The 22,136-nt window shown below is 37.4% G+C and overlaps 1 long non-coding RNA gene and 1 pseudogene across 1 annotated transcript in view; both read left to right on the top strand.

The window, feature by feature from the left end:
• LOC112476981 overlaps positions 1-22,136 on the top strand; it is an 85,770-nt gene that overhangs the window by 45,469 nt on the left and 18,165 nt on the right. The window lies entirely within an intron of this gene.
• Positions 20,707-20,825, top strand: LOC112476996 (annotated as a pseudogene).

The following is a 22,136-nucleotide window of genomic DNA, read 5'->3' as shown; positions in this document are numbered from 1 at the left end:
TCCCTCTCCACCAAACCCCAGCTTTAGGCCAAAAGTCGGACTTCATAGGTTAAAATCTACTCAATTTCTCTGTGCTTCAGTCACTTCATTTGTAAAATAGGGGTAATAATGATATGAATGTCATAAGAATTTTGTGAGAAATTAAATGACTATGTATATAATATAAATAGAATAGTGCCTGACATATAGTGCTCTACAAGCATTAATTACAATAGCAATAATTATTAAATCATGAAAGCAGAAAATAGCAAATTGGAAAATCATTCATTTTAGAGAAAACAAAGAAAAGCAGTTGTTTCTAGTTTTTTTTTTTTCATGTATTTAGTCGGAAGGAGTAAGTTGTACACTGTATCTTGTTGAATAGGACACTGATAACCAGGATTGGAAGAAATTCTGGCAGAGGGTGGTAGGTGGCCATGATCACAATCAGGGGAAAAGACACGGGAGTGAACAGGGTGGGGAACACTGCACTGGGTTTTGAACTCTTGTTTATGAAAAGAAGGCAACCAAGAGGTGATTACAAAAATTCTGATTCAATCTATTTCCCCCAAAAAAAATCATGACCATCACTGGAAACATTTTGAAAATGAAACAAAAATACATTATCCTTCATTTGTACAATGATAGGAGACTTGTGTTTGTCCCTAAATACTGCTTGGTTCTTGCCTCTATAAGCATCCCACAGGATAATTTGGATAAAGATAGGATCTGAAGGACACACACATAAAAAGATGATTAAGGGGCTACCTCATCAGACTTAGAATTCTTTCATCTGCAGGAAAGGTGAGAGGACAGAGGAGAAATCACAAAGGCAATGGATTCTGTGGACACAGAGTTATTCACCAACTCCCAGGGCACATGCTGAAGGTAGCCTGAGATGACTTTAGGCTACAAAAAGGAAGAACTGCTTAACACACTGGAGTATAAACTATGACAGTAATAACTCCAGAAATGATAAAATATAAGTAGTTTCAAAAAGTAGACAAGTAACATTCATAAACACATTATTTGCGTGTCCCTTACGATCAAGGCCTGGGCTGGGATGGATGTTGAGGAAGCAAAACGGGACTGTCCTTGCCCTCTAGAAGCTCAAAATCTAGAGCTGTATATAGACAAATTAGAACACAAAATGTGGTGAATGTAATTAAAACTATGTAAAATGAGAAGATACACAATCAGAGCCAGGAAGCTAGTGGATCAGGAGGAGTCAGCATGATGGTAGAAGGTATTAGTATTACAAACGGCTCCCTCCAAGTGGGTAAAACCTAGCTGTGTTGAGATAACTGGCATTCAGGCAGGAATTAGGGGTAGGGAATTCCAATCAGAGGGAACAGCATACCAGACACAAACGATAAAAGGAATTTGGGTAAATTGTATAATTTTATTGTTATAAGACCATGAGTCTTTGAGAATGTTGGGAGGTAAGTCTGGAGAATGGGGCAGAAGTCTACATTTATTAATTTATTCAACAGATCTTTATCAATTACCTACATTTGCTAAGTACTGCATAAGCATTAGAGATAAAAAATGAATGAGATTGGATACCCATCATATATCCATTCATTCATTCATGACTATGTGCTAGGCACTGTACTAAGTATAATAAAGAGAATTCAGACATGATCTCTGCTCTCATTGAGCTTATAGTTTAGTGTGGAGACAGACGAATGCCTATTACACTATAGTATGGTAGGTGCTATGGAAGCAGCGCTCAAATCTATGATCTACTACTAGGCCTTCCCACTACTTATTTCTGATCTTGTTATTCCCTGTTTAAATTCTGACAGTAGCTCCCAGTAGGGCCTTCTAGTTAAAATATTAAGATACATAGCATGACCTCATAAAGTCCTTCATCATCTGGCTCTGGTCATTTTTATAACCTCATCTTTTCTCTCATCATGATGCTGGCCCTGTCTCTTTGGTATATCATCTCCATTCACATGGAACTATCTGGAGTTATTAAAATGCCCTGTTATTTCAAGACTTAGAGCCTTAGTGCTTTTGTGTGTCTCATTCCCTCTGCCCATCTCCACCTGGCCAGCTCTGGCTCATTCATTCATCAGACTACCCTGTTATTCTGGCTCAGATACCAAATAGTAAATATATTGTGTCAATATCTTTATGGTCCATTGAGAAATCAGCTGTAAATGTGCTTCACTTGATTGCCTTGTTAATCCTCCTACTCCCCCTTTCCTCCCACCACTAATGTTTGGGATCATTAGTGCAATAGCTCCCTGAACTTATTTTTCTTTGCCTGCTAGTTTGCAGTGTTTGTGGCCTATACAATGTAGAGGGCTGACTCAGGCTCCCACTTTTCTAGACATATGTGGTCAGACACAATCCCATGCTTCCATTACCGTCTAAGACCATCAGAAGTTTCTGTTCTCTTCCCCAGACCGTTCTTAATCTTCCTGCTAAATTTTCTGCAGTGTATATACATGACAAATGGGGTTAGAGAGACAGTAATTTATTGGGCATGAGATGGTGATCTGCTGTCTGTGCTGACTCATTAGATTTCTCCTGATTAGTTTGTTTTCCTGTCCAAGTGGAGAACTTCAGTAAAAGCGGTGGGCAGTCAGGGATTTGGGAGTGGAGAGCATAGTGACTAAACTGGGGCCATTCATGTGAGGGTTTTAAGAATTTCAGGTCACCAACTGAGGTGATGAATGCTGGGGTTGTGGGAGGATGAGGGGTGGTGAGAACAGAGAAAGAGAGAGAGAACATGGGCAACCTGGGCCATAATTAAACTTGCCAATGAAACGACGATCTATTATTCGAATATCTACATTTTGCTAAACTTTTAATAATCTTAAACTTGTTACATTATCATTTATGTGATCAACAAAACTGAAAGAATAATAACTATCTATAAAGCCCAATATATCTCCTTATACTACCAACTCTTGATTTCTAAACACATAAAGAAATGTCTATGTCTAAAGATAGAGCCTTAAAGAGATACAGAATTTGTTCTGTACCTGAGCCACAGCCCTCAAGTGGAACCTGTTTAAAATTCTGAAAACGGTCTTTTCTTTTAAGGGAGAAGGTTCATTAGGGAGGATATCATTCACATGATGAAAACAGGTAGAAAACAGTGCTAAAGACTTACTAGTCTGTGTGTTGGTGCTGTTTGCAGCTTTCTTATGATTTCAAGGGAAATATAATATGTAGTTATACATGCTTGTATTTGTGTTGAAAATATAACATGAGAAGTATCTAAAAGAAACTATTAAAAGCGATTACCTACAGGGGCTGGGGTAATGGTACAGGCAATAATTGGGTGTACGTGTTTTTTATCACCTTGATTTCTTAAACATGGTATATATCACCTTTTCAACAATAAAATAGAATAAAAACAGTCCAATAGGTGTCAGTGGTATGTTTGCTTTCAGGGTACATAAAAACTGTTTGATGGCATAAGATGTTCCAGCCACTCTAATAAATCTACTGTGTTTAGAGCACCAATTCCATGCCAGTTACTTCAGATGCTTCCCTTTCACGGTTGTTTTAGTAGGTAATACTGCTCATGTTCTTAGTCGAAGAAACCAAGTCTTGGAAACATTAACTGACCAAACTAAGATCAGAGGGTTAGATGTGTCAGAGCCCATAGCTGGCATGCTATGACTTCAGACACAGTGTACTTTCCCCTGTACTGAGATGACCACACCTTCATTATTGCAGATATGTTTATTACTTCCAGGGCCAAAGTACATACTTGTTCAATAAATACTTATTGAATGCTTACCATAACCTAGGTACTGTGGCAATCCCTTGTGATGCAAGAAAATAAGAGTAGTGAAGACAGGCAAGGAAACAATGAAGCCTAATACTAGACAAGACTGCTTTTGATGGAATTAAGCACAGTGAGGGTGGCAATACAGAAAGAACATTTAATTGAATTCAGGAAATTCCTGGCAGTTTTCCCAGAGATGAGTCTTGGAAGACAAATGGTATTTGGTTAGGAGGAAAGAGGGTCAAGTGTATTCCAGGCAGAGGGAACAACATGTACAAAAATGCAAAGTTTTGAAAGAGCACTACATTTTTGAGGAATAGTCCAGAGCTGGGTATGTCTAGAGCATAGGTTTGTGGAGAGAAATGAGGCCCGAAAAGAGAAGGGTCTTGTGTGTCACACTAAGTTATTTGGATTCCATCCTGCAGCAATGAGATGCCATAAAGGATTTAAAGTAGAAGAATGAAAAGATTAAACCTAGAGCTTAGAAAAATCACTCTGGCAGGAGACTGAATTGAAAGGAAGCCAGGTTTGATGTTGGAGACTTGGTTGGAGAGTGTTATAATACCCTGTTTCACTGTTTATATGTTTGTGCAAATATGTGCACTTTTTATCATTATGTTTTTTTTCTGAAATTGAGATGTATCTTACAATCAATGCTTTGTCATAATTTAAATGGAAACATTTTTCTCTCTTAATGGCCTCCAAAGAACAATGTTATAACAGATGGCATCTCAAATTTGATGAAATACAATAGCCCAGGAAAGAGGTAGCGGAGGTTCTACCCAGTTCTCTGGCAGTAGGACAGAAAAGAGAAAAAGAAAAGATTTGAGTGATATTTAGATTTTGGTATGATATTGATTATTAAGTAAAAAAGAGAAAGGTGCAGAAAACTGTAATGTTACAGTTCCAGGAAAAAATATGTTAGGAGTTGTAGGAAAAAAAGGTTTGTGTGTGGTAGTGGGAGGATAGAATACACACATATATATTTTTGGAGATGCATAAAGTGTCTCTAGAATGATACACAAGAAACTGTTAACATCGATTATTTTCAGGGAGGGCATTGGGTGGCTGAGGGATAACAGTGGAAAGAAAATTCTTCATTGTGTTCTACTATGTATGTGCTATATTTTGAATTAGGTATTATATACTTGAAGTATGTAAAAAGATAAAAAAAAAAAGAGGTATTTGGTAGGAACAATTGGCAAGTTTGTTGACGAATTCGTTATGGGATTAAAAGAGAGAGGATGTTTTATGGGTCTCATTTTATTCCTTTAATGATTCTCTAAATTTTTAAACAACTTTTAAATATTATAAGTTTGCTCATTTTAAGTGAGCAATCCAATAATTTCTATTACATTTACTGAGCTGTGTAACCATCATCACAATAGTTTCATCATCCCAGTAAAATTGCTCATGCCCATTTAGTTAATCACCATTCCCATCCTCACTTATTTTCAGAGTATTTCCATGAGAACTCAGGGATCAATTATGAAAGCTAATTACAACTTTCCTCACTGGGGACTCAACCAAGAGTTACAATATAAATCTTTGTATTACTTTCATTTTTGTAGTACTTTCAGATCTCATTACTATCTTCTTAATCACCTTCATAGACAGACCGAAAAATTCAATCTAGCTGACCTATGTCTTACTCTACAGTGCTCCCAAGAACACGCACTGTCTGAAACTGGGAAGTAAGTAGCTCTAGAGATGTGGTAACTGATCACAGAAGTAGCAACCCTTAATAAACTAAATACAGAAGCTATGTCAATATTAAGTTATATCTCAGTTTTATATCTTAAGTTTTATCTAACCTAAATACCAATCCTTTTAGTAAAACATATTTTAATGTTCTGTGATAAAATAAGCACAGAAAGATGGCTTTTGAATTTCAATTCTCCCTGGTGAATAGTTTGTTTTCTTTCATTTTTCCTTCTAAAATAATCATGCATTGCGTTGCAAAGTCTCTGCCCTTAATCCTCTTCAACACACATGCATGCGTGCACGCGCGCGCGCGCGTGCGCGCGCGCACACACACACACACACACACACACACACACACACACACAGGACTTCCAGATACTAAATGGTCAGGGTCCACATCAAGCTACTATAGAGAAAAAAAACAAGAGGCTGAGACAAGAGAGGGAGATACACTATCTTAGGTTTCAACAAAATATTTCTCTCTGCCTATACCAAGGATGAGGTAGATTTTGAATGAAAGTAGCCTGGGCTTGCAGCCTGGATTAAATAAAGTAAGAGGAAAACCAGGTTCTGTTCTTGGTTCTGTCATGAACCATCTGTGGCACATACCTTAAATATTCTTAGATGGTCAGCGGGCTCCAGAGGCTGCAACTGGCTCCTTGTAGTTACAATTCAGCTCTCAAACACATTCAATTGGGCCCACAGAGTGTAATTTACCTGTTGGGTTTTTGAACCAATGCTTAAAATACCGGAGATTTAACATAAAAATCAATAAGAACAGGAAGGTGTGGCCACACTGGGCTCATGTTTTCGCATGGTAACAGTTAGGTGTATCTGAGTGATGGATAGATACATTTTTTGGCTAGGGCATTGTTCTCACTTTTACTATAGACCTCTTGTACTTTTGTGTTGTTTTCCAGCCTTTGAAATTATCAGTTTCAGTAATGACAAATTATATGAGATGTTAAAACCAGAATTTCCCTACCTAGACTGCTTGTTTATTTCAATACTCACGTGATTTCTATAAGGCATTTGAGTTTGTAACTATATTAGTTTTCTATGGCTGCCATAAATAATTACTGCAAACTTGGTTCCTTTAAAGCAATGAGAATGTTTTCACAGTTCTGAAGGCAGGAAGTCTGAAATCAAAATGTCTGCAGGGGCTGTGCTCCCAGCACAGGCTCCAGAGGAGAATCTGCTCTTCACCTTTTCCAGTGCCAGGAGTTTCTTGGCTTGGGGCTATATCACTCCATTTCTGCCTCCATTTATATAGGGCCTTGTCTTCTTCTCCCTGTGTCTTTCCTCTGTGTGTTTCTTATAAGGATACTTATCATTGGGCTTAGGGCCCACCTGGATCATCCAAGATGTTCTCATTTCCAGATCGTTAACTTTTTCCAAATAAGGCCACGTTCCCAGGTTCTGGGGATTAATACTTGGACATATCTCTTTAAAAGCCACCTTTTAGCCCACGATGGTAACTAGATTGGAGAATCCTGGAGGAGATTCAAACAGAAGAGGGAGTTGAGGCTGGTATCATTCATCAGGATAAAGAAATGGAATGAGGACCAGAGAGGGCTGTCTTGCTTCAAATCTTGGTGCACCAAGGGAATCAAACAGCCCTGAACCTTGGATCCTCACACTTCAGCAAGGTGAATTAGAGCAGACTTAGTTTCTGTGATTCATCAATTTCACCTTGGCTTAACTATACTGGTTTGATTGCTTGGTTGACCTTGGCCATGATTACCTTAACTGGATATACAATCTATCATCTGCTTATTGCTTTCATTTGCCTAAAACCACAAAAAAAAAAAAAACATCTAAAAGGTGAAAACTAAGAACTAAGACTAAAACTAAAACTTAAACTAGAACTAAGATTCTGCAGAGAATAGGAAAAGAGATATGAAAGTAGGTAATACATAAAATAGGTACTCATAGAGCTAGGTTAGCTACCGTGGGCAGGCAACACTGCTATGTCTAATGAGCATCAGGAAGCCAACCCTCTCAGAAAGCTGTTAGTGTACAAGGATCTTAGGGATGGTCTTAGCTCTCATCTGAGTTTTAGCTGGAACAGTCAGAAATGTGGGGGAAATTGAAGAAGATCAAACACTAGGAGTACAAACTGCACACAATCCATCTAGAATCTAGAAATTTTGATAGTGCCTATTACAGATTTCTTTCTGAATTCCAATGTTTTCCTTCTAGAGAAGGTGTGTGTGTGTGTGTGTGTGTGTGTGGTGTGTGTGTGTGTGTATGTTTTGCGGAAGGGCATCCAGAAAACCATACATAGTCCCCCAAATATCCACACCTTAATTGGACAACTGTATTGGTATTCCCAGAGACACATAGCTGAAAGAGTTTAGCGTTCCCCTGCTGAGATCTGGTGGGGATTTTTTTGCTGGAGCATGGTAACCAGGGCATCAAGAAGCCTAGCCAGGAGGCTGGTCAGAGGCTAACCCAAACAGCTTTGCTTAATTCTGGGCTACTGCTGGGGGTTTGGGAGGGGGAGGGAGAGCTGGCAGAGAGAAGTGTCTGACATTCTTGCCTGCTGACATCAAGCTGCAAAGCTGCTGCCCTCTGGTGAGTCAACTGCAAAAGGCTCATATCGTTCGAGAGCTGCTGCTCTAGAGAAGGTGTGTGTGTGTGTGTGTGTGTGTGTGGTGTGTGTGTGTGTGTGTGTATGTTTTGCGGAAGGGCATCCAGAAAACCATACATAGTCCCCCAAATATCCACACCTTAATTGGACAACTGTATTGGTATTCCCAGAGACACATAGCTGAAAGAGTTTAGCGTTCCCCTGCTGAGATCTGGTGGGGATTTTTTTGCTGGAGCATGGTAACCAGGGCATCAAGAAGCCTAGCCAGGAGGCTGGTCAGAGGCTAACCCAAACAGCTTTGCTTAATTCTGGGCTACTGCTGGGGGTTTGGGAGGGGGAGGGAGAGCTGGCAGAGAGAAGTGTCTGACATTCTTGCCTGCTGACATCAAGCTGCAAAGCTGCTGCCCTCTGGTGAGTCAACTGCAAAAGGCTCATATCGTTCGAGAGCTGCTGCCCAATCAGAAAAGATGGTGCCATGCCTCAAAAATTTTTCTAACCCTCAGCAGTCTGTGGCCTTCAAACAGAAAGAATGCAGGAATGATTACACTTATAAGAAGCATACAATAGTAACAACAATAAGACTAACTCCATATTTTCTTTTAAATCAATTTATAGCTAGTGCAACCAACATTCTGTCTTTTACTTATTTAAAAAAATATTTAAACAGAGGAAAGAAGGCATACTGAAGGACCCTTGGTGCATTGGGGTTTTCTGGATATTGAAATTAAGATGTACTGGAAAAACATTGATATCCTGGGGTAGCATTGAATTCCAATGGCAGCTATTAAAACTTAGTAAGCATATCCATAGATTGCTATCTGTAATAAATGAGAATTTTATGGATAAACATGCACAAAAGTAAATTCTATGGTGAAAATGAAAATTAGGTAAACAATATCTCTTCTCATCCTATTAATAAAGGTTTTGTTGCTATTTAATAATTTCTCTCAATTTCTCTCTATTGAGCAGAAATCAGTGGGGAAATATCATGCGAGAGGTAAATTATTTGTTTAGTACAGCATAAACCTGCTTGTCAGTAAGAGCAGAGTCCCTTCTATAGCATTGCTACCATATGGCATGGCCATATCATGGAGTCCATAAAGAAGACAGATATTGTAAAAGATTAACTGGGTTAATTACTTGGCAAGGTCAAGCATCTAGATGGCATGCTATAAAATGATTAGAAAAGGGAATCTGTAGTGGAGGCTATCCAATTTTGGCACTGGCTTTTCTTATAGTCCTACCATCTGGTTTAGATTGTCAAGAGCAAAAGGGTTCACTTGGCCAAATGAGGCTGCCCTATGCATGGCTTTGGGAATGAGGGAGTCTCAGAAATAATGACTGTGGTACTATAGCACTATTAGGAAAAAAAGAGAAGAATTATATCTGACATGAAGAAAAGGATGCAGCCAGCACTAGAACTGCTTTTCTTAGGACTGGAGATCTCTATTATCCTACCTCTCTTACATGCTTGATATAAAGAATTGAAGGAAAGCTAGAATATATGTGTCTATCCATTCACTCATTCACTCATTCATTCATTTGTTTGTTCTTTCATTTATTCATTTAACAAAAATATTTTTTACATATTTAGGTGCCAGGCATCGAGGACACACTGTTCTTGTTCAGAAAAGGAAATAGAAATAGATAGTTGTGATGCAATATAACCAGTGCTCTAATAACAGCAACATGTATCAAATTCATTCAATACCAGGAACTTTGCTAGGAGCTATGAATGCATACCTACAATGCAATAGGGGGTTGGCTATTACTTCTTTTTCAAAGAACAGAGGTCTGGAGAGATTAAGTCCTACAGCCTAGAAGCAGTGAACAAAAAAATTTAAGCCAAAATATTTTGACTTGAAGTTTGGGTCCATAGTTACCCACTTCTAGATTTGGGGAAAGATGACTAAAACTACAACGACTAACTATGACTAAAAAAGTACAACAGAAACTACCTATAGTGACTCTTGAAAGCAAAGCAACTCTTTAAATGAGGGTATGTGTGTGATGGTGGTGATTTGTAGGCAGAAGCAGCTACATATACAAAGGCCGTGTCTTGTTGGGGAAAATGAAAGTGATCAGACAGATTTGGAGATCTCTGTGGGTGTTCTGGTTTTCTAAGTAATAGCAAAACACTCCAAAATTTAGTGGCTTAAATAATCATGATTGTTTATTTAGCCCACAAATCTGTAATTTGGCAGGGCTTTGGAGGGGTCAGTTCCTTTATATTCCATGCAGTAACTACTGGGCCTGCTTGAAGGATGGCTGGGCATCTGAGACTTCTCATACATTTCTATTTCTTTGTGATCTTTTAACACTATCGTTCTCTCAAGCATGGCAGCTTCAGGAAGCTGAATTTCTTACATGGAAGCTATAGCCTCTAAAGGTGCATGCTCCAAAAGAGGTTGCCAGAAAGAGGTATACTGCCTTTTATGACCTAGCCTTGGAAATTGAGGTGGTCAAAAGGTCCTGCCCAGGTTCAAGGGGATGAGACGTAGATTCTACCCCTTAATGAGGAAGTGGCAAGGTTTTGGAAAAGCATGTGCCACCAGAAACACTGTTGTGGCAATCTTTTTGGAAATAAAGTGGGATAAAGGCAGCAGCATAGCGTAGTCATAAGAAAACCGGATTTGGAATATGATGGGCTTTGATTTTAACTATAAGCTCCACTGCTTACTAGTGCTAAGCTCCTTAAAAGGAGAATCTCATTAAATTTTAACAAGAAACTTCTGAAGAGGGACTGTTGTTATCTCATTTTATCAATGAAGAAATTGAAGATCAAAGAGGTTAAGAAATTTGCCCAAATTGGTAAATAGCAAAACAGAATGTGAACCAAGGTAATTGTTTTATCAGAGCCTATACTAGGATAGTTTGGATTTTAACCCGAAGGCTTTTGGAAGCCACTAAAGAGTTTTATACTGGCCAGTCCTATGGCCAATCTTGCTCTTTAGAAAGCAGTATGAAATATGGATCAGGGACTGGCAGCAGGGAGAGCAGTTAGAAGATAATTGCTCTGATCCAGGTGAGAAATATTGAGATATCTGAGATAGTGAAGATGTGAGAAGTGTGAGAGACGTGGAGGAGGTCTTAAGAAAGTGGTGGCAGTCATCCTTGATTACCGATTGGATATGTAGAGAAAGAGAGGGAATTTCTATAGTCATTAGTCAACTTTCGATGCAGGCCTTGACATGTGCATTATTACACAGGGCTCTAAGTGGAGAAAGAAAACAACCCCAGGGTGTCTTCTAACCTAAAGCATATTTCCTAAGACCTTGCACTCTCAGTCTAGACTAAAAACAAACAAAACAGACTCCTCTTGAAAGCTTTCAGATCTCTTACCTTGCAATTCCAGCTTTCTAATTCCATGCTGAACTTCCTTTCCCACACGCCAAGCCCTTGTCCCAGGGATTACAATGATTGTTTGTGTGTACTAGGTGATTGTTCCTTTCACATCAGGGGTCCTTGGGAGGATGACCTAAGGTTGCTTTCTCCTGTAACTACACATACAGTTTGCTGGTTCTTATAAAGGATGACTAATTGGTGTTGTGATGTGGTCTTCAGGCAGCCAAGGGGATCTCCATATGATGTACTTATTGACTGTGCCATTTAGTTTCACGGTGAATTTCCTTTGGAGGGACAATATGTACTTTGAAAGGCAGAGAAAGAATATGCGTTACTAGATAAGGCATTCCGTATCTCTGTTTAAGGACTTTAATCTATTGCTGGGTCAAGGTCTGAGAGACAAAATGGTTCTTGGTGGGAAAGTTAACTAAAACAGATTGAGAAAGTTAACTAAAAGCAAAGAAACCAACAGACTACCCCCAAATTATTTTTTCTGACTATAAAAATATTTGCTTTTTCAAATCATTTTCTTTAAACTAGAATAATTTCTGAGATTAATTTTAAAAATTGCTGTGACTTTGATAGATGTAGTTAGTGTTATTTACTTGCTTGTACCTTCTCTCTTTTTTTTAATATAGTTAATTTCTGAAAAGTTACTTTTTTCCTATGCTACATTTTGAATAAATTACTGCCTCTCTCAATGGGTTATGGAGGTTGGCATTTGATTGAACAGCTTTCGTCAACTGACTGTTGCTGTTAGAGATAGTGGGTGCTCCATTTAACTCTGTTTCAGACAATAAATCACTTGAGAAGGGAGTATTTCTCTAATAGTTTGAACACTTGTCTATGCACGTTGCTTGGTCATTTAACACATTGCTTTTAACTCTGCTTTTTGCCATCAGTCTCTGAAGTTATAAGCTAGCTAAGCTATACCAGTGCATAAGATCCCTAGGTGTTCACACAGTTTGGTCACAGTTCTCCAACTTAGCTTTTCTTAATACATAGAGGGAAGATTAAACTTGGCTTTGAATACTGAATTATTCTTTTAGAGAAAGCACTTACTATACCTCGATTGCAATTCAATTTTTTCATTTGTAAAGAACCAGAAAAAATAAGCTGCTTTATGATTTAGAAATTTCCCCTATAATGGGAATTTCCCATGAAATCCACCAAATTGGTGAATGGCAGTGATTGAATAACTGATGAGGTCATACTTTTTTGTTATGGGCTACTACAAACATAGTGGAGTGACACAAATTAGAATGTGAAAGTTAGAGAAGAGTCTGGTTTCTGTTTAGAGGAATTTTTGCTTTTTAAATAAGCTCCCAACCCACTACATATCAGACATCCCCCAAACCCCCAATGCTCATCAAAGGCATAGTTTGATCACCTCAGCTACTTTTCCATTTATTAAACCTTGCATGTGGGTGATTCTTTTTCTTTTTTTTCCCCCAGAAAAAAATCCTCTCGTTTGGGACAGCTTTAGCAATTTAACCATATTTTCCAAGTGCATAGAACAAATAAATGGCAATCATTCTTTGGTCATAAAGATAAGCCAAGGAATGGGAGTACTTTTGTAGGTCACGTCACCTGACAGAAACTTTGGACAGATTCTTTCCTGGTTCAAGAGTTCAGCCATAAGACTTACTTTCCCTATCAGCTGGCCTGAGCTGATAAGGGCTTGAAGCAAGCAAAGGTTCTTTATGAGCTTTTATTTAATTGTCCTTATGACATAAGAGTTGGGGAGATTAGTCTGTACAGAGTTACTTCTGGTTGGTTTAATTTTCTTTTGAATAAATTACTGTCTCCCTGATTGAACAAGGAAAATGGAGTCTGTTAAATACTTTCATCAAATTCCTAGTGCCTAGTCTAGAACCTTTATCCCTAATAGCTTCCTGTGAGTACTTATTGAAGGAATACTTATAAAGTTAGCCTTAGATGGGTGATTGGCTAGGGATAAACATGATTCAAGAGCAGAATAGTTAAGTAAGAGCAAGTATTGTAAGCCCATGAAGTGGATTAGATGCAGGTGATAGAGATAAGGGTGAGATTGAAGGTGTTGAGTTCTCTGAAATTGCATATGAGATGTCATCTGCTATTAGAATTAGCAGATGAGTCTATTTTTCTCCCAGGAATTTGGCCTAAAAGGAGTTCATTCAGAAGTGTTATCCAAAAAGCAGTGTGTTGGGCTTCAGTGGATTTCAGCTTCTAGACTCTTCTAAAAGGAACTAAGTGCTGAATCTCCCATATTTTTTCTTACTCACTTTCCCTTCTACTCCCACCTATCTCCGATCTTCCCTTCTGTTTCGTCTGGTGAACACTGAAAGTAGAACATTTTCTGCAGCTCCATCTTAACTTGTGTTCTAGTCCTGCCATCTGTCACAAACTCACTGTTGACCTTGGAGAAGTCAATTTACTTCCCTGAGCTTTATTTTTTATTAATAAATAATTAAATGAGATGATGGTTAAGGCGCTTTACTAATTTTATGATTATATTATTCTTAGAATAGACCCTGGTTAGAATAGTTTGAAGTCAATACATGATCTGTTGTTTCTTATTTTCTCTACTAAGAGGCAGATATTAATCATATTTTTTACTTTAAAGGTTGGGCTTAATTCTCTGATAACAGGAACTAAACACCTCCTATTTATCAGTATGGATATCCACTGGATGCCTGATATTTAACCAAGTAAAATTCTCTCCCATGGCTGAGAATCTAAGAATCTCTTCTGGTAGGATGAGTGAAGGTTGAAAACCATCAAGTTTCATTCTCTAACAGGATTGTGGTTCTAATGTAGATTTTCAGGCATCTTGGAACACAACAGATGAAGACATACTTTTTGGTATTTTCTTCTTCTAAGAGTATAAATATCTGTGTGTCATAACATCATCATTATGGCTCTTATCATTTATTGAGAGGTTACTATATGCTAGATACTGTTGCTAAACATCTATAATCTTATTTAATTCTCTCAAAGTGTGGTAGTTACTTACTGTAATTATTATTTTTGCTTTTTTAATTATCACATATAAGTGCATAAAATACATATGTACAGTTTATAGAAGAATTAGAAAGGAAACACTCTATATGCCCTTCTCAGTTTAAGGAATACAATTTTATCAGTCCTTAGATGTCCCTGTGTGCCGTCTTCAGTCACGTCCTTCTTACCTCTAGAAATAACCACTATTCTAAATTTTGCATAAATTGTTACATTGTTTTTTAGTTTTGCAATCTTATGTATGTATTCCTAGATAACACATGGTTTAGTTGTACTTGGTTTTGAACTTGACATAAATGGAATCTTACAGTAAAAATTCTTTTAGAAATTACTAGTTTCTCAATATTTTATTTTGAGATTTATTATTTTTGATGGGTGTAGCTGTAGTTTATTCATTGTTGTTGCTGAGTAATATTCCATTAGATAATTTTTCTACAATTTATTCTACTGTTGGTGGATATTTAGGTTGTTTTCATTTATATTTTGCTGCTATGAACAATGTGGCCTTGAATAATCTTATGCATGTCTGCTGTGTGTAAGTACCTCTACACATATGCGTGTGTGTGTGTGTATATACATATATACATATATATACACATATATATACATATAAACAATATATTTCTTTTCATCTCTTTTTCTTGTTTCTACATTTTCTCCTTACAATAAGATACCCATAGCTAGCCAGAAAACTGTTCCTCGGAGTACAGGCGCCTTGAGAACAGACAGCACCTTCTTCATGTTTATACCCTACAGAACACGAGCCATAAAAAGGAATACACACACACACACACACACACACACACACACACACACACACACATATACACATATATGTATATATATGTGTATATATATGTATATATGTACTTATGTACTTGCTGTCTGTTTATCTATCTTAGGATGCACTAGAAAACCAAGGCCCAGAATTATAAAACAACTTGTTTAAATTCTAAGGTCAGAGTGGTGAGGCCAAAGTCTGAAACCAAAGTTTGTTATCAGAGTTTGTATCCTTAATCACAATACTCTGTGGAGCCCATTTTAGGAAAGAGGCCTCTGAGAATTTATAAGAACTTGCCCAAAGAGCAGAGATTCAACAAAGTTCAGTCTGACTAATGTTTTTCATTACTTACCATCCAAAGCATATACTATGATTTTATTTGTGAAACATTAACCAATCATATGAGAACAAGTTTATACTTGTCACTATTCTCTCTTCCTTACAAGTGATTAGATGTCAAAGTGAAGAAATCATAGACTTAATATTATCCATATATATTAAAATCGTTATAGCATTTTTTCCCTTAAGAATATGAATAGAAATGAAAGGAAAACAGTGGAATCTCTCCCTGGCCTTCTCTCTGTCTCTTTCTCCATCTCCATCTCCCCACTCCACCTCCATTCTCACCTGGCAAATCTCTTCAGCAATATGTAACACTTGTAAACTCATTTAATTTCAGTATCAATTAAAAATATTCAAAAGTAGATATACTAGACAAGTGAGACAAAAGCCCAATAGGTGTTTATGATGTGACACTGACAAATTATGTTTCTATAATCAAGATAGCATTAATAACTTAAAAGTTTTTGTATGTGCAAAGAATTTGACAAGGAGTAATTGGTGTGGTGAGCAAAAACAACCAAGGGAGTGTGGCAGTTGATGTTAAAACAGGAGTTTTGACATTAAAGAAATCAAAATGGAAGCCCTGCTGAATCACCACTGTCCTGGAGACACTTGGATGACTTTCTTTGCTAGAAGTTTTTCCCACTACGCGATGATAAATATTTTCAAGGAAAATGAAATAAAATTTCTCTGTTGTATGAGTCACATCTCTGTTGGTTGCAAGTGACTGAACCCATCTTGAACTAGTTTATGTAAAAGGAGAAATATGCTGTTTTTTGGAATACCATGAAGAACTGAACAATCAAACATGGGAAGAATGGGGATGCAGATGGACTTCCGGAATAACTGAAACAAGGGGTCAAACACTATTAGGGATCTCTCTCTGGTTATTGCTTCTGTTTCTCTCTCTGGGTGGACTACCTAGATTAGCTTCTTCTACATGGCAAGAAACATTTCTGTCAATACTTCCTGAGTTCTATATCCTACAACTTCTATCACTAGTGATGAATTAATTTACATTTTCTCTGTTGAAAAGTTAAAAATTACCAGAGGAAGGTCTGGTTGCCTCTGCCTGGAGATGTTGTCCATCTCTAGACTAATTTGCTATTCTTTGGGTAGGGGAGTAGGGTTTTTTACTAACACGAACATTTCCTCAGAGCCACCTGGTACAACTTAGGAGATGAGCATTCCCAAAAGAATGTGAATAAAGCTTACAAAAGGTACAATGAACAGATAAAAGAGTAGTTCTCCAGTATACTTGTTCAAACAATCCCCATGATATTTTCAGTATTTTATAAGAAGAGTTTTAAAACTTTGCCAAACTATGACAGTAATATTAATCTTACAGTATGTTCTTCTTGGATTATTTTATTTATAACTTTCCTGAAATATTTTCAAATAAACAATTAGTATGAGGAAGTGAGAGTTCTGCCTTCTTGAAAATATGTTCAAGTCCACAGGCTCAGAACCAGAGGAAATTAGGTCAGACCTAAAATAAATTTATCTTAAAAAGCTAAAATTCTAATCCAAATTGAATTAGCAAAACTAGAAGCTCAGTATTTTTTCAAGTTAGTATTTATCTTTATTGGCATTGGTGAAGAATAAAGGTGGTATGGTGAAAAATGTGATGAAATAAGAAGACCCATGTATTAGCTTTCTATTACTGTATAATAAATCGCTAAGAACATAGTGGCTTAAAATAATGGCCATTTATTATCCCACAGTTCCTGTGGGTCAGAAGTCTAGGCATGGCATAGCTTAGCTGGTTCTCTCCTTAGAGTCTGATAAGGTCAAAATCTAGGTATCAGCTCAGGCTGCAGTTGTCTTCTAGAGCTTGGGTCTCCTCCTAAGCTCACTGGTTGTTGGCAGAATTCATTTCCTTCTCCCGCCTTCCACATGGCTCCCTCCATCTTCAAGCCAGCATTAGTACATCGAGTTCTTCTCATGCTTTGAATCTCTCTGACTTTCCCTTCTACCACCTCTCCCTCTTCTTCTTTTTTTCTCTTCTACATCCATAGGAAAGGCTTTTAAGGGCTCATATTATTGGATTAAGTTTGCATGGATAATCTTCTTTTTAAGGTTAACTATATGTATAACAGAGCATAATCATGGGAATAGTGACATCTCGTCGCATTCAGACATTGCAGGAATTAAGGTGTGGAATCTTAGGAGTTATTCCTAGAAATTCTGCCTACTATAGCCTGGTTCTGGGTTGGACATTATGATATATTAGCTATTTAGCTCCCATGAGACTCAGTTCCATCTTTGGTACAAGAGTTTTTATGTTACTTACCTTTCTTTCCTCACAAAGTCCATGTTAGTTTGAAACATAATAGTGTATGTCAAACAATTTTCAATTCAGTTTTATAAATATTGCTATATTTCATTGGGTATATAAAATTTTACACCCTTGGAGACTTTAAAGGAATATAAAAATGTAAAATTTTGCTTTTATAGTAAATGCATTGATATAGGCTAAAAAATTTTGATATCTGATGCAAATAATTAACCTTCCGATATACTTCTAATTATGCAAAACATTAAAATAACAAACCTAAACTCTGCAGGATACCCCAAAACAACAACAAAAAAATTTATAGAGTCCTCTTGAAAGGACTGTAGAGTAAATAAATATATATAGTCCTCTTAAAAGTCCAAATAAAAATATATAGTCCTCTTAAAAGTCTAGCCCACATATATCAACTCAACTACCCATGTTGCTAAAAACAATGGAATAGTTTCAGATTCTCTAATTGGACTTTGGACCTAATGAAGCATCAGATATACAAATGAATAACTTTAGGTCCTCCATCCCCACAATCACAACCACTTCTGTCACTACCTACCTATTCTTAGAAAATTCCCTCATAAATCTGGTCAAACTTTTTCTTTTATAATCACCCATTAATCTTTTTCCTCATCTTGAATCAAATTATCCTAAGTGTATTAAGTAATATAATTCTTCTCATCCGTCAAATAGATCCCTACTTGGATTACTGTGTTAGTTCATGTTCTCTGAGAAGCAAATGCCGAAATGGGATTAGATATGCATGAGATTTGTTGAGAAAACCCTTGAGGGAGAAAATGGAGAGGGAGCTGGAAGAGGCTGGGAGGGCTTTCAGACCACTAAGCAGGGCTGATCTTGGTGGAGGAGAGAGGGAAAGAAAGCAAGGAAGAAAGTCCTTAAAATTTCAATTCTGAGAAAGTTTTGGCAAGGTTAATCGAGAACCCTCAAGCGAAAGTTGCCCATCAGAGGAATCCTGCATCTTCTAGGCCCACAGTTAGTAGGCCTGCTGTCCTCAGTCATGGTTGGGAGCAGCCACAGAAAGCATGGCTTCAGAACAAATGTGATGATGGATTTCAGAGGGCCATAGCTGGGATCATTGATCTAGTATGCTTCCCACAGTAGCCACCATAATTACTATCTCAGCAATCTGCTTTTTGGTACATTCATGGGATAATGGCTTTTGCCTTCAAATCCTACTTCATTGAAATGGCTGATTATTCAAATTCATGTGGTATCTCTGACTGAAGATTTTCCATCCATTGCATTTTATTTTATTTTAAAATACTTTTACTAATTAACTCAAATCATCCTTACCATCCTGGCTGCTTTTTCTGTCTTCTTCTTATAAATATTATTATTAGAATATATGCATGATAGCCTGGATCTTGAACCTCCAATTTTCAATGAGCAATCAATAGTGATTATAGATTCCTAACTGCAGATATGTATCAGACAAAGGAAACTTCATTGCTCTGAATGAAGATTTGGACCCCAGATGCTTTCGTAATTTCTTTAAAGGATGAAATGGACAACTGATTTGAGTGACAAGGACTCCTTTTCCTTGGTGACTTGAAGTAGGACAGGAAGGGGATTTATACCATCTTATCTAAGACTTCTTAGCTTGGTTTTTTTTAAGTTGGGGTAAGAGTAGGAAGATGTCCCTTAGAGTGACCATATATTGTGCAAATGCACAGGAAGCACTATTAATATTGACAGGACAACAGTCATAACCAGGATGGTCCTGAAAAAACTTAGTTATATGGTCACTCTAAGGTTCTTTCTCTTGGGAGTGAGAGGACTTTGTACCTCTTACCTCACCAAACACATGGAAAGAAAGGGAGCAGAGAAATGATTTAGAAGAAATGTCTAAAAAGATAGTGATGCAGAAAGATAAAACTTTTAGCATTTTTTCCTTCTCAAAACTTGACACTCCTTGGGACTCCCAGTTCACTTAGGTGTCTTCCAGAGTTTTTCCTCCTTGAGATGAAGATAGAAGCAAGTGGGTGAGGCAGCAAGAGGAGGGTGGGGGCTGTGTTCTCTTCAAAGATCCTCCAGAATCATTTCTAGATGATGATCAGCTTGGATCAGATGTACTTGGGGATTCTTGGTGGTTTTCCAGGGTAAACAATTTTCCAAGGACACATTTTCTTTGAGGATGATTTTTTTTTTTCAATAATTTGAGGGGAAATTTCTTTTATATTAAATCAAGCCAAGATATATAATGGATTCGAATATAAAATTCACCTGGATTTTAAAAATAAATTATGAGACTTCAAACACATATTGTCCTTGCGGTCCACTTTATACTTTTGTTTAGATCTCCCTGTATTATGATTCACTATTTTAAACTATTAGTTATATCTTGTTGGAAAAGTTTTAAAAGAACTATCCAAGAAATTAGACTGTGTCCTTAACATTCTCTTAGCTCTTTTGCCTCTTTCCAAAATTGGATCGAATGACACTATCTGTTTCCTACTGTTTTGACAGTGATCTGAGGGTATCATTGTAATTGATAATTCAGACTATACTACCCAATATGTAATAAAGCAGCCAGAAATCCCCATGATAAAGATGAGCTTTAAGTAGGTGTGGAGATGAACCAGGATTTATTTCATCAACATTATTTATTGAGAACCTTCTATGTGTTGGGAGCTGTTCTGGAAACTGTGATATAGCAGTGAACAAGACAGATAAAGACTTTCATGGATCATAACAGACCCAACAGAGAATGAATATCGATAAAAACTAATAAATAAGAAAACAAATTAAAACATTCCAACAGTGGTTTAACTTCTGGGATGAAAATAAAGCAAGAACAGCCTACTTGGTGTGGGTGATAGTGATGGCTTTCCTGAAGAAGTGACATTTGGCCTTAGACCTAAATAGGGTGAAGGAGGCAGTGAGATAAAAATGAGGGTAGAGTCTATGGCCATGCTACCCTGAACATGCCCGATCTCATCCAATCTCGGAAGCTAAGCAGGATTGGGCCTGGTTAGTACTTGGATAAGAGAGCACCTAGGAATATCAGGTGCTGTAGGTGTTAAAAAAGAAAAAAGAAAAAAAAAATGAGGGAAGAATCTTTTAGGAAGTGGCGATGGTAAATGCAAAGAACCTGAGACAAATTCGCTCTTTGGAAGAACAGAGAAAAGCAGTGTGTGAACCACAGTGGATGAGGAGTTAACTGGTTGGAGAAAAGATGGGGGCTAGATTATACAAGGCTCTCTAGGTCATAGAAAGGAGTTTGGCTAATCTTCTAACTATTATGTGAAATTAATGAAGAATCTTAAGCTGGGGAATGTCATCACTGTCCAGATCTTTCCAAATAGTAAAACCATCTCTTCCTGAACAACTTGGCTAAAAGAGATATTATGGCTATGGATACGCAGAACATGAAAGAAGGGCCTCAATTGAAATTGATCTCACTTAAACAGGGGAGGAGGACAAAATGGTAGCTGGGAGTGTTAAAAGGATGTAAGAGGATAACAACTTCTAATAATCAGTGAAAGGTTAAATTTTATTAAGAAGAAATATGGTATGTGTGTTATATATTCAAGAAGGAATTTCCACTCAAAACAATTGAAAAAGTCTTAAATGTTTACAATAAGCCTTTTAAGACACGTAGAAAAGTCACATAATATCTAGAGCTTTATTTCTAAAGAGCTCAGATTTCATTGTATAAAATATGAAATTTTGTTTATTTGTAATTTAACCATCTTGAGTCAAAAATACAAGGAAGTTTAAAGAATATGAATAACTTTTAAAATGACCAGTGTTTCTTTGATATAACCCTTCTAACCCAGGGCATTTAAATGAGATGGGGAAAATCTCAACCTGGAATAGAAAACACTGCCATCATGTTTCCAAGGTAAGAGAAGTAAAATAAGAAAAACAAAAACAAAAATCACCAACTCATTTGGAAGCTCATGAAAGGAAAGGAAGAGTTTGCACATCTCAAACTAATTTGCCTTGGCATGTGAATCATTTAACAGGAAAAAACACTGAACTGACTCAGCTTTAGTGAGCTCTTTCTGTCCCTGCTGAGGTCCTCGCTTTGTGTGGCCCCTGCTGCTCTCCTCAGACTTTGCTTCCCTCCTCCTTTCTCACTGTAGAAAAACAGGAAGGGATGTTTATTAATAAGACTGACTGGGGTCATGCCTAAAACGATATCAGATTTTTATCTCTCTTGGGTTTAGGAATGGTTCTAGGATCAAGGACTAGCTCCTAGTTAGAGTGAGGCAAGACTTCTGAAAAACAAACTCACAACTAGCATTTGACACAAGCTCTAAGAGCAACCTAGAGCTTGTCTGCCTGTACAAGGTCAGATCAGTTCCTCCTCACCCTCTGGTGAGGT

The sequence above is a fragment of the Pteropus alecto genome, unplaced genomic scaffold (assembly GCF_000325575.1).
Source record: "Pteropus alecto unplaced genomic scaffold, ASM32557v1 scaffold222, whole genome shotgun sequence".
NCBI classification, from domain to species: Eukaryota; Metazoa; Chordata; class Mammalia; order Chiroptera; family Pteropodidae; genus Pteropus; species Pteropus alecto.
Note: the sequence above shows the minus strand (reverse complement) of the source record. Positions and strands in the feature narration are given on the sequence as shown.